Genomic DNA, 12,016 nt, shown 5'->3' on the forward strand with positions numbered 1-12,016 from the left:
CCACAAAACACAGCAAATTTACAAGCATTGAACTGGTGTCAGCAGTCCTGTAGATTTTTGTAGCCTGTAGAATTCAAAAATGTGATTGACAAAACAATAAGGCATTGATCAGATTTTGTAATTGTATCTTCTGTTAGGAACTTGCTCACTGGTGTGCAGAATTATGGAGAGTTATCTCAGCTGGAACTCTGCTGAGGCTCAAGTTGCTGTCTTGGCCTCCTATATAATCAGTGTGGAGGGGTATTCTTAAAAAGGTGTTAACTCCATCCCCAAATAAATGCCTAAAATAGGTGGACTTGATCCCAGAACTCCAGGCACAGCCTTACACCACTCCAGACTCACCTAGGCTTGCAGAGGTCTGTTTGGATAATTCTGTACTTGACCATCAGCACACCAGAAAAATCACCTAAGGACAGTGATGACATGATTATTGTTATTTTGGGAGCCATAAAGTTCTGGAAGTTTAAGCAGATGTTTTTTTCAAAATCAACTTAGAGGTTTCTCAAAGGAACACATCACCACTCATGTCTTCCTACATTTTAATAAGCTGCTGTTTAGCCTGCAGTATTAGATACAGATCACTGTGTTTTGGATGTTTATTACTGGAGTTAGATATGACTCCTCTGCATGTAACCTCAAATGAACAGCAGTATGAATACAGGTTTGGAGAGCAGCAGTCCGAACAGATAACATTCAGACAGTAGCTTTATTTTTCCTTGTGACCTTTATAATAATTTCTACTGCTCTGAATGCTCTGCCATAAACTGTGTACTGGAGGGCAGAGAACACAAAAGTAGTTAGGACTAAGTTCACAACTACAATGAGGATTATGGGCACTTCCAAGAAACACCGTAATTTTTTCCCCTCAGATAGTAATTTCATTGTTTGTATCTTTCATATTTTTACTTTCCTGTTTTAAATTCTTGCCATAATTCATAATCTCCCTTTCAGACACTACAGTGTGTATGAAATGCATGACACTTTTTGACAAAGCATATAAACCTCCTTAAAAACCATAGCTGAACTAAATACAGGAAATACATTATATAGAACACTCACCTACATATACAGAGAAAGCTCACAGGCCACAGAAGATATCAGACAGGCAGAGAGCAAGAGGGTAAAAATAAAACCATGTTTTACCAGTAAAGCAGAAAGATTCTATTGTATCAGACTGTAGGACATGATTGGTTTCCAAACTTCTATTTTCCTCTACATTTTAGGGACTGCTGCAATCTCTGGAACAAGGATGGTCAGTTTTTCACTAAACACTTCAAGCTTATTTATACAGTATTACCAGGTTTATTACTCTGAAGTTTTGCAAACTCAAAAGAAGACAAGCACTTTGACTAAGCCTAGTGCTGTCCAACAGAGGGCAATGGTACACAATCCATACAATCCATACTATTTGCTCCCCTTGACAAAGCCTCTGTTTCAGCAGAGAATCTGTGGCACAGTTAGAGATCTGTAGGGACACCAGACACCAAGCAGTGTCATTATCAGCACATCCACTGGAACTCAAATGCTATAAAACTTTAAAGTCTGAGCTAAATCAGATGGTATAGGAGGCATTCATAAAGCACTGTTTAATGAGTCCCACATAGACAGTGGCTGATTATTCCTGACCTCAGCAGCACGGGGTGGACAGATGTCATTATCTTGTTTTACCAATGGAAGAGAACAGGGAATGGAAAGAACACGTGCACTGCCCAGGGCTGTTGGGACAATGGCAATGCTGCACTTGGATGGGGACATTCCTGGCTCTTACCTTCACCTATAATCCACTGGCTATTTATAGCAGCCATGCATACTTCACAACCAGCACAATTACATTTTTACAGCTCAGAAAAGGAAGAGGAAGGAAGCTCCAGGTCCTTTGAAAAGACAAGCTAGTAATTCAAGAGACACATCATGTTATGGCCCAGACGGCCGGACAAAATTCACCAAATCCCATGAGAGAGAATGTAAGGCTTTGGAGTTGTTTACTCATAGTAACCACAGCTGAGTGAACAGAGATTAACCTCAAAGGGCAGGAGAAGGATTAGTTTAAAATATCAGAATTAAAGGAGAGTCCACATTTGCTTACCATAACAGAAGCCCCTGTTTTCTCCCGTGTCACCATGCTAGTCTCACCTAAAGCCAGTAACAAAGCAAACAAAACCCATCCAAAGGAACCAAATGTTAAGTTCCTGTTAAATCATGAGCCTCCCCATGAGCCATTGCCAAATCATTGTTGGCAATGTCTTCAGTCTGACGTCTGTTACTAAGGAGCACATATTGTTTCTGTATCTGTCCGAACAGTAATGTAAAACATACACTCAGCTGCTACCAAGGGGATCAACCCTGCCACTAAAGGGAAAAGAACGGCACAGTCATACTCAAAGGCACCAAAGGAAGGCATGTTTATATCAGGAGCCACTTCCATTAACCTGGGGAAAAGGTGACACACATGAAAAATTATGAAAGATAGTGCAAGAGTTTATCTCGTGCCTCCTTGAAAACTGCTTTAATAAGAAACATGATTAATTTAAAAACGAGTGAGCAAAACTTGATTAACTTGCCACTTCTTTCTCAACAAAGTGGAGTTAACAATTAACTTCTCCTTTTTAGCAGGTGGCATAACAATAAATGTAGATAAAATCAGTGTGCTGACAAAGTACTGTGATGAACAAAAAGCTTAAAGAAAAAAAAATCTGCGCGAATGGATTAGCAATACTAATTCCTGGAAACAGAAACCTCCCAGAAAAGAGAGACAGCAAGTACATAAACAGAAAGCAGTACAAGCACTGCCAAAGAAGCTTCCTTGAATGCACAGTGGCAAGGAATAGCCTCAAGATAATGAACAAATGTATAGTCAGTCCATGTGATTACGTGTCCACCAGCTCCAGCCATTTCCATGCAAGATACTGAGGCACAGTCTCTGGGGGAAAGGGAAGGAAGTTGGCACAATTAAAATGCATTATGTGCACACTCAAAAGTCACGCAGGCTTTGGTGTTTCCAGCTTCCTTGCCACGCAGGCCCAAGTTAACCTCCACTTGAATGACAGTACTAAAGAGCTGTTTAATTTAAGTTGTAAGAGTAAATACAATTCAGGGGGAAAAGCAAAAACATTGGATCTGTCATCCCTAATCACCCATCCATGTCTCTGCTTTCCTATTGCTCCAGAGCATGGCTATTTGTTCTAAATGAAATGTCACAGCATAAAGATGAATATTTCCCTAGGAAAAAAACTTCAGCCTTTGTATTTAAGTGTGCACATAATATATTATAGATATCTTTTGTCCTAGAGCAGTAACACCGAAGAATAACTTCTGTCAGAGTTTGGATGAAAGGGAGTCCACATTTCTGGAAGTTTTACTCTTCAAAAAGCCTTAAGTCCTGCACCAATGACTTTTACTCTTGCAGTGTGTTTTTTGAGGGGGATGGAAGTATAAAGACAATTCCAGACCTTTGCCAACAATAGTTTCTTGTTTCTTTTAGTTCTGCTCACTGTTCTAAGCAAAAGAGGAATTCGGAAAAGCAATTAAGCTGCAAATGCTGGCAGCTTCTGTTTGATTTGACAGATAAGCTTTATCTGAATTAAGGCATATAAAAGTGTTGGTACAGAAAGTGCTACTCCACTGGGCACAATGCCTATATTTAGGGCAGCTCAAGTAATGGAGAAATTACTCAGGAGAGTAAAACACACATGTACAATCCCACAATGCATTCCCATACAGTGCCAGGAGTTTTAATTCCACATCTGTAGAATATCAAGAGTAAGAATGGAAAATATCTATGGCATGGCTGGACTCTTGTAAAGTGGAAAATATGAGATGGTAGGAAGTTTTGTTTTCTGCTAATCATCTAGCAAGACCATTAGTCATGGAATGCCTGTAAATACAGTGAATCTGTGAAGAAAGAAACAGGAGCAACAGCATTAAGAGAAAATACAGCACATTTCAGGAGTGAAATACTCCTTCTCCAATTTTAAAATAATTCTTCTTGCAAAGATGGAAGTATGGATCAAAGTTTGGCCTTCGTTTCTTCATATTATTTAGGAGTTCTGTGAGTTCACAATTATTTAGATGGAGCAAATTACGTTTTATTAAAAAAAAATAAAAAGGGCAGCCTGATGATGGTGTAACCCAGCCAGTATTACATCCAACACCACTGCTCACACTTGGTATAATATCCAACCTATTGTATATTGATTGTATATTCTAAATACCCTGTAAAATATGCCCTTTCTGTAGCAACCTGCTCACTGATCTTCTCTGCATAAGTCCAATATTAGCTAAAGTAATAAAAAAGGGGAAAATGCCAAGAATTAATCACAGATATTATCCCTAAAACATGTGCATAGTAGTACAGTAGATGTGCTCCACACAATGAAACCTACTACAATATTTTGCACTTAAAAGGGTCAAATTGACAGGTGTATTTGGGAGTATAATGCAACTGTGACACGTGACACTTTTAAAATTTATACTTGTTTAATTTAATGATACCGTATTCAGTTCCACTGAATAGCAGAGCCTTTTAAATGGGTTTGGAAGCAGTGTTCAGATTTTTGAAAGGCAAGGTCATGACACATCTTGATGACACAGCAACAAAGAAATGGTACCTCTAATTTACCACTTTTGTGTTAACTTAGAAAAAGAACATCTGCTGTACTACAGGCTTTATGCATTTCAGCTATGAAGTGTTCTATTTAACTTCAAAGTTAATGGGATCACCAGAAAATGCCCAAACTCTGGAAATGCCACAAAGCAGAACAGCAACATCATCCATACCATTTAGGGAAAATTCACTTAAGATAGTTGCTGACAATTTGCACTGCTGTGTGCAGAAATTAGTTCCCTACATGTGAGAAAGGGAAAAATATGCCCCCAAATCAAATTGATAGTTCATGTTGTTTCAATGGTGACAATGGTGTTACACTTTTTCCAAGTTGGATTTTTTCCACAAGGAGACCACTTTGGTGGTGGGCAAAGACCTATCTTTTTCCTCAGTGACAAGAGAGAAACTCCAAACCTTCTTCAATAATGAAAACACCAAACAGAAAACAAGTTCAGCCAGACTATAATCTTAGAAGTGAGGTCTACATCTTATTTCTGATTATTGGGAAAAAACCACAACAGCAATACACCCTACATCTTCTCTGCTAATACTGAGTCTGCCTGTGAAAACTACCTAGAGAAGAACCTTCACAAATTCCAGAGGCAGACTTACAGCTTTAGAACTATCCCCTTGCTAATAAAAATAAAAAAAAAAATAAAATTAAAAAAAAAAAGCCAACATTCTGCAACTTTATTAAACAAATAATATCTGAAAGCTTCTAAAACACATCCAGGTGTCCCTGCCTCACAAGCCTCGTTGTTGAATGACACTCAATGCCTATAAGGTCAGCAAATATTGCATGGTTGCAAGGGGAACATCCCTTCCTTTGGTCACATGATTGTCAGCTGAAGATGACCAGAGTTTATTTGGATGACTCTGCTACCTTCACTATGTAAGGGATTTAATTTCTCAGCCAAAATTGAATAGGTCAGCAGAAAAGCTGATTTTTAAGTACTCAATTGTCTGAATGGAACTGATTAATTTTGGACTAAAATTACTGTCTTTTTTTTATTGTATTTTGTTTTTCCCAAAATACAGCATGTGCTCTTCCAAAAGACAAAAGTAAATTTCTCTCTCTTCAGAGGCCAAATAAGGAACTAATTTTCCTCATACAACTAATGCAGAATTAACAGCTTACACATACTTCAAAAGAAGACTCAGTCCATCCTAAGGGTGTATTTTCCTCAGATCTCTTCACTGGAGAAAACTGACCTCCCAACAGAAGATCTGTTCCCTGAGCATCATCTAAAACCAACCTTTGACTTACTCTGTAAGTCTTCACATATCCTGAATAAAGTTATTTACTGAAAAATGTTGGTCTGAATTTGTGGTTTGGTAACCAGCAATCTCTGCTTCAAAGTCCTTTTGCCCAGTATCACAGCGTGAAGTCTAAAAATAGCCTAGCCTCTATATTTACACAGTTAGATAAGGTAAGTCCCTAATTCATGTTCAAAGCATGGAAATAAAAATTACTTTGCAGAAGCCCTGAGATCTGAAAACAGCAAATGCCTAAATGCCTATCATGTCTTAAAATCAGCCTCCTGCTCTGCAGCCTGAATATGGTGCTGCATATGCAATTCTGGACACCTAGATTTAAATGCTTTCTAAAAACAGTCTCAATAAAGCTGTTGACAATCTAAATCAGAAATTTAGAGGCCTGCCGGTTTCTCCCAGTAGTATAGGTGCTTTCTAGCTTTTCCAGCCCAAATGTTTTCAGATGTAGGAAGAATAAAATAGGCAGCAGGTTCAATGTTACCCTCGGGACCCAGCTGCAGGTCCCCCTGCACTGAGTGCACGCAGTTTCCACTGACGTTCGAGCAAGCTCTGCATGTGCTAAAGGGGAAATCTTATTTGGCAAGTGACACTACCACACAGCATTGCAATCCACTGAGTGCAGAGACAAATCCTGCTTTCATCCTTCTGCAGCAGCAAAGCCACATTAGCCGACACTCCCTTCCCTGTACCAGTCATGGACATATCCTTGTTTTGATTTAAATATGTTCCTGTGCAGGAAGGGCAGAGGATGGTGATTTATTTTCACAGAAAAATATGAGCAGCTATAATGATTAATAGGAACATAATTTTTCATAACACTGGGATACTAAAAAGAGAAAGAAATGTGGGACAAGTTATGTAATGTGTACTTCCTGAAATACGCTTCGTGTCTCTGAAAGGAGACATGATTTGCATCTCTGAAGTGAACACGAGCTTTGCCACTGAGGGAAACTTCAGCTGCTTTAAATCATAAATCCATTACCCCTAATTTATTCTAATTTATGGTGAAATGTGCATCAAAAACTGCTATACCGAACACCAGAGTATCCACTGCATGACATATTCCCATCTCAAAAAGAACAGTATCATCCCTGCGACACGTAGGCCTAAAACTCAGTGGCACCAATGAGTACAAGAGCTGCCTTGCCCCAAAGCCCCGAGGATAAAGCAAGGTTAACACAGCTGCCCTATGCCAGGACTGAAGGTTCCTGCAGACTATGAGACATTAGTCTGAATCACTTACAAATAGCAACTGTACCCAGAGGAACAAGTGTCTTGGAAAGAAACCACTGTTACCTAGGATGACACTTCTCTTGGAACACTGCTGAAGTTTCCAGGACAGACTCACTTCTGTTCAAGGGATTAGAAGGCATGTTCACAAAACTTTTCCTCAGGGCAGCACAGAAGTATCACATCATTTCTTTAGTTATATTGTGAAACAGGATTAGACACTCGTGCACATGTCTGCATCAAGAAACAGGACTTTTAGCTGTGGTCTGTGGGGCACTGGGGCCAGCCTTCAAATTTCTATTATGGCCTCCACAGTGACCTAAGGAAAGAATGCAAAATTACCCATGTCCCTTCTACTGCAGGCTGCCACTCTTCAAAGACAGGTGTCTCTTCATCCTTTCTTCATCATGGAAGCATGGACAGAGGCTTCCAGGCTGTGGGAGCTACTTTCCTCAACAGAAAACAGAAAAATGTTTTTCACCAATTGGTTATAATGAAGTGGCTGCTGATACAGTCTAGGGCCTTGCAAAATAAGTAATTAGAAGCTATGTTAGATTCTATTCTTCATTTAGACAAGAAGAATCTGCCTGGAACACGAATAAACCAAAAGAAAAAAATCTACTTCACAGGATGATGATCTCTGGATACAATTACTCTCTATATAAGGTTTGTTATTATACAAGAAGGCAGGTTGTCCTTTCTGGAGAACAAAAAATACACGTGAATAAGTTCACAGCCCAGTAAGTTTATCAGCTGGGTGAAAGAATTAGAGCAAGCAATAAATGAAACCTGAGATTCTAAAGGAATCTTGACATCAATTGTCAAACCAGAAGTCCACGGAAGTTCTATGCAGAAGTCCCAGGCAAGATGATGAGCGGTACAGAGGATGAAACAATGGACGAAGAAACAGAAATAATATTGGAAAATGCTTCTTTAATAGATCTGCTTCAGGAAAAAATGTTTAAAATAACTGAAACAGGCCAGCAATAAAACAAGTACTGTGTTACCCTGCTGCCGAGTGCTCCTTGCTGAAGGCAGCGGTTACCATTAGGTATTGTATCAGCCACAGAAATGTTTTCGCAGCAGGGCTACCTTTGGCTGGCAGCCAGAACGCCTGTTTTTGAACTAAATGTTGATAACTGTTCTCTTTCTCAAGTGTGGGAAAAAATGGGAAACACCAAAGTAAGCTCTTATACCTTATTTGTACTCTTTTTTGGGTTCTTTTATTTTGTTTTGTTTTGTTTTCCTTTTTTCTTTCTTATTATAAGGGTATTTTCCTGCCAGTTTTTTCCTACGAAAATGCTTGGCCAGCTGATTCCTTCTTGGGCTATTTTATTGACTATTTCCTGCCAGCACAGTTCCTACATGTGCACGGCAGTCTTCCTACTTAGCCAGAACTCCATCTCAATCTCTGCACCTTTACACTCACATGGTGTTCTCAGCTTAGCAAACTTATGCTTAATTTAAAATTATTTCAGCATAATAGCTATATAAACCATACTTAAAAAGCTATATAAACTATATTTAAACACAGGGCTTGATAGTATTCATGTTTGGATGTAAAATAATAGTCCAAATACTCTTCTTTCTGTTCAAATTTGTTTCTAGCTCTACAGACTTTTATTTTCTCTTTCATACCGTCTTTCTGTTGAAGTATTCTTGAACTCATGTTTCAATTAGTCCAGTCTTGGTTTGGAGCTGCAATCCCCAGTGATCAGGAGACCAAACACACATAAAATGGAACTGGTGTTTACTGGTAGGATCAGGAGCTTATTTTTCTTTAAATTTAAAATTATTTCCCCTCACCCCCACTATTCTCAGCTCCATGTTTACCATTTTAAAGTTGATTTTAAGTGGTGGCATTTTGCTCTCTTCTTTGTTTATTTTGAAGAGTTCACACTGTCCTGACCTAAAAATAAACATATAAACTACAAACCACATATGAAAGAACTCACCCAGCTCATAACAAAAGCCTCTTGTCTTCTCTGAGTTAGTTTCAAACCATCTAGTTTATAGAAGTTAGATCAACAAGATACTTGCATCATAAGTACTGCCAGCATCACAAGCCAAGCTTGTAGCTGCCTTAACAGAGAGTAAAAAATTCAATACATATGAAGGCAGCAAGTATTTTTTTTTTCTGAGTCAGGAACAGCAATGCTGTTAAGATGTCAGATTTTAATCTCAAGTTTTAAAGGTTTATAATTTTTTTAAAATTTCCATCTCCTGCATTTATAAGAACCTGAGTCTTCCAATAGCTTGTTTTCAGAAAATTGGAAGATATCTGAAGCACATGTCTGACAAAAGTTATTATGTACTTTCCCCACAATACAGTTAAAACCACACACTCTTTATAAACAATTGTCCAGAAGATGGCTCTTCATTCTGAATGGCTGGATTTGTCAATATAGAGTTAGGAAAATAAATATGAAACTAATCCACTGATCTGATAGTATCATAAAAATCAGATATACAGTGAAGTTTGCCTTGGATCTGCATTTTCAAATACTTTAAAAACATGCTACATACTTTAACCATTATGAAATGTGTTTTGGACTAAAATTTACCCCTTCACCTTCAAAAATGAAACTCCCCAAATACTCTGCCAATTTGATGTTTGGCACTTCCCAGCAAACAGAAGTTCAACAACTTGGCAGAATAGTCAGTCTTTTCTTTGAACTCCTATTTCATTTGGAACGCTTCCTTTTAAAATCACAGCTCCGCATCAAAAATAGCAAAATAAAATTCTCAGGTATCCAAATCCTATGGTGAAGGCATCTAAATAGATTCTCTAGGTATGGAGAAAGAATTTGGAACTGAATGCAGTATGAAAAGGGTTTATCTCCAAACAAACATCAACCTGCCAGAAAGATGTGCATGCCCTGCAATATTTAAAAAGAAAGGACCTTCTCTTTAAGAGCCCCTTACTCAGGCACTCTCCATGCTGGTGCTATAATGTCAGACTGCAGTGTTGATGCAAGCAGGGAGAAGACTTGTACCCTTTTGATGGAAGGAAAAAACAAACAAGCCCAAAGAGGATGTCAGGCTCACAGTGCAGTGGACCACCCACAGAAATGAAGGAGTTTCCAACCAGTGACCATCAGAACATGCACGTACTGAAATAAAGCACCCTGGCCAGCTGCTGGCTCTGATTAAGTCTTTGACAGCACAGGCTGGTGCTTATGGCCTTAGCCCTGGGGATTAAATCAGGCTGTCAGCTTTATGTTTTCTTAAAATGCCTATTTCAACTGGAAATGAAGCATGAAAGTGTCAGACAACTGTAAGTAATAAACCTTGAGGAGTCACCCCATATCTGTTGTCCTTGTAGGCTAAATTACAGCCAGAGCCACAACCTCCACCCCAGCCCCTGGATGCTGAGGCAGTTTCCCACTCTCAGGGAGAGTAGGGGCAATACTGTGCCCCCAAAAATGAAGCTCCATCCCCACCTCCGCACAGAAAATGTATTTCCAATGTGTCAGTACTAAGTGCAGAAAGATCCCACAGCATGGAAAAAATGCCACTGAAGAAATGCTACTCTTTTTTACTGATTATTTACCTTCAATCAAACACAGACCAGAGTCTCCAACAAGTTGTACCTATCGAATCATGAATTTCAGCGAGAAGTATTATTTAACAACTAAGATAATTAAACCAGCCTGCCAGCCTGTGAGCAAGGGCAATATTAATCTGTCATCCTCCTTTAGGTCCTCGTCTGTTACAGACAATGCAGGTAAAACAAGGGGGCTTTTATGTGAATTGTTACTGGGTCTGATGTAAATCCTACAAAATAAACCTTCCCATTTGTTTTAAAAAGCGTGAGGATAATGAGATTACTAAATCATATACTAAATCTTAGAATGTCTTCCTATGGATCTAAGACAAAAAATTATATTCTCTGGATCCTAAACAGAAAGACAACAGTAACAATATTTTTAAAAACCTATCAAATTATTTATTATACATTATTGAATACATCAATATCTCAAATGCAATGATCTTTTGCCAGTCTGCTCAATGTAGCTACAGAGAAAGTAGCAATGAAGCATATAACTGAAATGAAAATATATAATTTTTCACCTAAAAAAAAGAAAAATAATTCCCTAAGCAAAAATTCAAACAGGACATATTTTTTAAAAAAGGTTTCTCCCCCACTTTTCAGAGGCAGAGAGGGATATTCTAGATAACTCTGTAGTGGGGTTTTTTTTTGCTCAAACATATTTGAATATAGAAGTGGAAATAGGGAACCCTGTACTGCCTCAGTCAGACTGCAAGACATATTTCATGAAAATTTATGACAGCAATAGCACTTGATCTCATTGCAACACATGTTAGAGGCCTAGGTTCAGAATTTAAGTAAAAACAAAACTATAAGCACACTTAGATCTATGGGGGCCAGTTTCATTTGAAAAAAAGCAACGGTTGGCAGTTTATCTCCAAAAAAAGGATCAAATTAATTTTTAAAAGCAATGTTGGCACTTTATGGCTACCTAACTTATTATTTGGCTCCAGCCAGGTATTTTACACTAAGTTATACCTGTAAATTGCTGTCTGAAGCACAGATGGACACAGAATACAGAAAAATCAGCTTCATCATTAATTGAACAGCAACTTTGCCATTATCTAGTAATTACAGCCCCCTTTTTACAAACAGATATTGCTCATATTGTGTATGATACACTACACATACATTAACAGCTTGAATAGTTCATCTATTTAAGTTCATGGCATGAAGTTAGGCAGACATGGCAGTCACAGTTTCAGGTTGAATTTAAGCACCTGTTAAGAAATGAGGTTTTATTCAGCATTTAAATTGCCTCTGTGGAGAAGAGAGGAGAGGAGAAGCAAAGGATGGAGAAGGAGAGAAAATGAGGGAGAAACAGTTCAGGCTTTTCCACTTGCCAGCCTTGTTGT

The 12,016-nt window shown here is 38.5% G+C and overlaps 1 long non-coding RNA gene across 1 annotated transcript in view; it reads right to left on the minus strand.

Moving 5' to 3' along the window:
* LOC136290455 (uncharacterized) overlaps positions 1 to 12,016 on the minus strand; it is a 23,766-nt gene continuing 11,750 nt past the window's right edge. The window contains exons 3-4 of the long non-coding RNA XR_010721129.1: positions 343 to 406; positions 1 to 64 (exon numbers count right to left, since the gene is read on the minus strand). This is a non-coding gene — a long non-coding RNA (uncharacterized lncRNA). The remainder of the gene's footprint in view (positions 65 to 342; positions 407 to 12,016) is intronic.

The sequence above is a fragment of the Chamaea fasciata genome, unplaced genomic scaffold, assembly GCF_029207755.1.
Source record: "Chamaea fasciata isolate MVZ Bird 193981 ecotype frontalis unplaced genomic scaffold, bChaFas1.0.hap1 SCAF_6, whole genome shotgun sequence".
NCBI classification, from domain to species: domain Eukaryota; kingdom Metazoa; phylum Chordata; class Aves; order Passeriformes; family Sylviidae; genus Chamaea; species Chamaea fasciata.